The 6,059-nt window shown below is 31.6% G+C and overlaps 1 long non-coding RNA gene across 1 annotated transcript; it reads right to left on the minus strand.

Moving 5' to 3' along the window:
* Positions 1-450: 450 nt before the first annotated feature.
* Positions 451-1,111, minus strand: LOC133174472 (uncharacterized). The gene is made up of 3 exons (XR_009719150.1): positions 1,021-1,111; positions 829-897; positions 451-549 (listed from the first exon to the last, which is right to left on the minus strand). It is a non-coding gene; the product is annotated as an uncharacterized LOC133174472 (long non-coding RNA).
* Positions 1,112-6,059: the final 4,948 nt, after the last annotated feature.

Below are 6,059 nucleotides of genomic sequence, written 5' to 3' on the forward strand. Positions count from 1 at the left end.
AGAGAGGGTTTTAAAATGACACTATAGCAACGCATTTACGAAGTGAGGTTTCTTTTGAATTTTTTATATATAGTTTCCGGGTCTTCTCTCCACTTTTTACAAATGTATGTTCGTTTCTTTGAATGAGAGTGCACTAAAATAACATTTAAAAATCGTGAAGAGATGACTCAGAGATTGCAAGTTTACAACAGAAAGTGTTTTTAAAATTATACATTATGTATCAAATGGTTCATCTTGCCATATTATAGAGCATTTTATTCGAAATTCAAATCGAAATATCGTGAAAATATTACCCTAATTTTTCTTACAGGATCCATTGCACCAAAATAACGATAAAATATTCTGTGACAGATCAATGAAATTTTCATTTCCCGAGCTGGGCCAGATTCATGCCGAATGCCAATCTAAAGCGCCCTAAATTGTTACGTGTATTTGACCATACTCACATATAGGCACTCTGATGTTGCACAGATCCCTTTCGCAACAGTTTGTACAGCTTTGCTCTGATCGTTTTCCAAATATACTAGACGTTTCCTGTCTCAAACAACTCTACAATACACAAATAATTCGCAATCGATAATAATGCAAGATTATACAATGATATATACGTTGTAAATACTGTGCATCAGTCCTTCACTATAATATCTCCGCAATTTTTGTAAAACAAAGACAATTTTAAGGATATTTTCAAAAGATTTCCGAAAGTTTTAATGATTATTTGTATAGATTAATAAAAATATATTATTTCACTATTTATTCAATTTGGTACTTGTAGGGATGGAGGAACGTTTAGAAAGTAAGTGTATAGTTTTGTGAAATGATATTTACTCGTTTCTTCTGACAAGACTGAGAATAAAATGCATCTCCAAACTCTCTTTCTAAGTGAATGTGACAGACCTATGAAAAAAAATATGAGAAATTCGCTTTATAAGTATGTTTTTATTTTGATACTTCTTAAAAAACCAAATTGTAATTAAATATTTATTCATCTTAATTCAGCGTGATATGATGTGATAGTACCTCATCTACATTACAGACATCAACTGTTTCACAAAGAGAGGGATTGTTCGACTGTGGACAGTTGAAACATAGTGGTCCTCTGTGAATTGGATATCCTAAAATTATAAAAGACCAACTGGTACATCAAGTGATTGTTTTTTTCTTATTATCTCTTGAAATAAAAAAAGGAATACCTTCTGAACCGCATCCATGTTGGTTACAAACATCTGTAGCACAGCATTCTGTACATTCAGCAAAGTGGGGCTGAAAATTTCTGTTTAACACCTCAAATGGATTTCCGAAAGGCTGAGATACACCAATTGGATTTGTTGTTGAATTACAAAACTACAAAAAATATTAACCATTAGAGTGCTGCAAATTTTAGGTACTATTGGTATTGACTTAAACAATAAGAAACTATCTTTAAACGCGTTGAATCCATTGTGTGATACATGTATAAGAACTACAAGTATACTTCACCATAAGAACGGTGGACACTTAAGCTGTAACAATAAAATATATCCTACTCCATCACTGTAGACCTTGACTTACTTCATTTTGAAATAATAATGATTGATAACAGTATCAAGGGTGTTTAAATATCAAAATTTATATCAACGTGCTGCTCTTACATGATCTACATGTATAATATTCACATGAAATTAAAATTACTAGCAACGGCTTTAATTTAACAAAAAAGAAAGGAAAGTGGTATATATACATGTATGTACTGTTCACTTACAGTTTCCTCCTGACATCCAATATTGTACAACTCTTGACCATTTATGTTGAGAATTTTTTCTGTGTAACAAAACTGAAAAAAAAAATGTTTAATAATGTGTTTTGGGTCAAAACATTCTTTAAATTGTTAAAATCAAATACGGTTCTAAGCAATTTAGAAATATGCTTGCTAAATGAAACATTTTTACTTAGCTGCAACTTACGATAAAAATATTTGAGAAATTCATTCTTTTGCCATGAACACAAATTTGATTTTTAACATGATAAGGAGATTTTCATGTACCGTAGCTTGCAGGTAAACTGAACATTTTTTTTTCATTAATGAAGTAATTATTTTTAAACACTGATCTATTTTTAATTAGATTACGATTATTGTAAACTACATTGTGGTAAACTTACATGGAAGTCCTTTATGATGGCGACATAAAAAAGTTTATGTCTGAATTTTTTTTAAATATAACACAGGAACATAAGAACCACAGAAATATTATTTAATACTTTTTGTATGTTTTTCAATATGTTTAGACTACATAAATTCATTTATTTGATAAAACGTCATCGATATATCTAAGTTTTGCATTGAAGGCCAGATTAATATTTTTCTTCTTCTAAGGAATGGGTTTTTAATAAACGCCACTTTATAGGAAATAAGAACAGGTCGGATGATGAAACATTACAAATAATGCCCATCGGGACTTCAGCAGATCCAAAGACTATATAGATATTGTCAATGAGGAACTCAAGCATCTTTTCAATATCTACTTCATATCCTCTCAAATCTCTCCATGTCCCCTTCTTTGAGGTCAATTTATTCTTTCTTTCACCTTTCCAAATTCCACCTTACATACAAATTCCAAATTTCCAAATTCCACCTTACATACAAATTCCAAATTTTTTTAGTCCATCTATCTTGATCTTAACTTCCCCTTTATCATTTTCCTCCTGTCTAATGAATGCTATACCATACCCTTCAACATTAAAAGCGCTGGAGGGTGTTTATCTATAGGTCAAATACACAATATCAAAAATACAGATAAAGTACACCTCTATTTTTTCTTTCCTTATCTGTGATAAACAAAGTACTAGACAAATGTTATTGAATGAAGAAATAGAATCCCTCACTCTGTCGTTATAATCTATTATCTCTATCATTAGCACCGACTACATATTATATTAGTGTATTCATTAATAATTTCCATATAAAGAGAAAAAAATGGGGGGGGGGTGTCATATGATTCCACTTCTATCCACTTCTAAGTGTTATTATGTAAACTTAGAATTAAAATAACGTGATTTAAAGAAAATGCACGTACCTCGCCATCTGCGCATTTTTCTACTGTGTGGCAATGTCTTGGAGAAATAACAGATTTGCAACTTAGGCAATACAAGGAATCTGATACAAAGAAAAATACGGAATCATTCAGCTCTCAATTTTATATTCAATGTTTAATCAAATGTTTCGTAGAAACATGCTCTTAAAGCGCCAGATGTTTTATATCAGTTCTATGACGAATTACTTGGATCAATGCAACAGAATAAATCTAAAATCTACAATAAAGCGTTTGTATTTTCTATTTCTTTTCTCGAATTAATTGATAATATTCAGAAATTTCTTACTTACCTGCTTGCATCAGCGATATTTGTCCACAAATACATGCAATAAGATAGATGAACCCTAAAGTACAAATTGAAATTTTGTCACCTAAGTATATATCAGTTGAAAAATGGCTAATTAAATAAAAATTAAAAAAAGATATATATATATATTTTAAATTACTAAATGACCGGATTACCTGTTTGCATAAAAGTCATGTTTCCTTCGCAGATTAACAAATAAGATATTGAGACCTCTTTTCTTCTTTTATCTTGCTTATAATGCAACGTGTAAGTATCACGTTGACAGGATTGTACAGTAAGGTAATGTACTTTTAATAATAGGTCAGTAAACTGTTTAATACATTAAATCCTATGATGCTTATCTTTATTATTCAACGTTTGTAGTTATAGAATACTACATTGAAAGTTGAAGGGGAAAATAATCTGTGAAAAAGGATGCCAGAAAAGTTTGAAGTTTAAGTGGTTACAAAGAATAGTTATAATTATTAACCAGTAATTCAAAGTTATCATTTAAGGAAGCGATTGCAAGGCGTCACGTGATCGACTCATGTGATGTTTAAAAAAAGAAAATTTACGGTAACCATTTGCGGAATAACAGCTGAATAAGGAGCGTGATTATGATTACGCCCATGACAAAAGGTCTTCGTGGCAATATTTTTAAAACAGAGAAAGAAAAAGATAAAGATGTGATTTTGCAGAGTGTTGGTGAGCGTCGACGCAGATTTTTTTCATCCCTGTGTGTGTGTGTGTGTGTTTTCCCGTTTTGACACGTCTACCTTTTGTCGTAGTTCTGAACACTGAAATCTATTTCATGAATAAATTTAATTCACATCTGGATCTTTCTGTCCTCTAGTTTTATTTAAAATATTAGAATTTTATTTGAGATCGGTTTCTTTACTATAGGATCTAGATCTATGAAAAGATTTTCATTTCCTAGAGGCTTCAGACGGCGTGATTTTCTCAGTGATTATAATGAATATAGACCTAATAGATATGGATGAACAGATAAAGGAATGCGATTTTCATACATACGTGTATAGACCAGTTTGAGATCGCACATGCTGGACATGAACGTATTTCTAAAAAATATCGCAGAGGAAATTGTTTTCCTCTGTAAGATCTTCTCTAGCAATTTCAACTCTTACATCGACCATGTAAACATTGAGTCGTCGGCACACATATTGCGTAAACATTTGTTGTAGTAAAATGTTTAAATTAATGCGTCGTATTTGGTGAAAAATTGAAATTCAACACACTTCTTCTGACAGCAAAGAAAAGTTTCTTTTTGCAAATTGTTACAAATCTAGCAAAAAATACGCGTGTAAAAATGACAGACGAAACTAAGAGAGGTTGATTCTGACAATCGAGGTACTACGGAGGTACCAGTTATACCAAAAAAGACAAAATTATTTTGAGCATATACATTTAAAAAAACCATTTCAACTCATCATGCTCACGGGGAATATATTTGAAAAATGATTTTTTATTTATTTATTTTTTTTTTAAATTCAAGAGGACATGAACAAAAACGCTTCACCTCAGCATATTTCATGAACTGCTTGACCATGAAGCGCAAAATTATAAATTACAATGTCACTCAACGATTATTTTTGAAACAAAACAGTTTACACTATAGTTTTGACGTCAAGTGTGACATTATGACTTCACAACGGAGCTATATAGGCTTACCTAGTTCATGAGAAACTGAATTGTTTTCTAACTTGCAATGAATCTAAAGGAAAAATATTTGCAAATGAAAATATCAAATAGCAAATCACTAAAATTTGTCAAATAAGATAATAGCTAGGATTTTTATATACGGTATATATTGCAGGTACAAGTTCTCTGAAATAAGGCCATTCCAAGTTTTTTCCATGTTTAGCGTCCACCCTTCTTTCAAAAACCTACCTACCTATTCGCAAAAAACACACAAACCAAAAAATAAAACAAGACTTTATAGTCACAAAAATGACGTCATTCAAAGGAATTGATTTCGTTAATATGGTTAATCTATCTTTACTCGTAGAAATATCTATTCTTCAGCAAAATCAAGGTATTAAATGCTTACAATATTCCTAATATGGCATACTGTAGACAAATATTTAGAGAAATTGACAGAATTCATGGATTTCGACCAGAATATTCAATTTCAGGAGTCCTAATTTTGTTTGTTTTTTTTCTGATATGGGGTGTCAAAAACCAAGGCGCACGCGGACGCTAAACATAGAAAAAACTTGGAATGGCCTAACCTATTCATTCATCAGGAGGTCACGTGACGGGGCAGTCGACAGACGTGTCCGATAATCGCTCCGTCTTTTTGACAATTTTTCTTTGGATTTAGCTTTCTGTTGTGTATATATTGTTTACAGTGGATTTATGAAGTGTTTTTCTTTTCAATAGGAAGTTCTATAAGACAGAAAAAGTTTATTTTTGTGTGTATTTTTTGTGTTATCATAACTGTTTAATACAACCGTGTGCTAGACGTGGAGGTGAATGAAGCTCACTCAACGTTTTCATAGAACAATGGCTTTGGAGCAAACAAAGATGTTAAAACCTGTCTACTTGAGACATAGAGATATTCAGACGGATAAGAGTAATCCTATTACAGACTATAATTTAACGTGTGCGGTGGGCAGTGTTGTTTCCGATATTAATTGTATCCAAAGGGATAGAGACCTATGGAGAATTTATGTTGAATCGCG

The sequence above is a fragment of the Saccostrea echinata genome, unplaced genomic scaffold (genome assembly GCF_033153115.1).
Source record: "Saccostrea echinata isolate AGI-Se365-2 ecotype Australia unplaced genomic scaffold, CSIRO_AGI_Sech_v1 ptg000058l, whole genome shotgun sequence".
Lineage (NCBI taxonomy): Eukaryota > Metazoa > Mollusca > Bivalvia > Ostreida > Ostreidae > Saccostrea > Saccostrea echinata.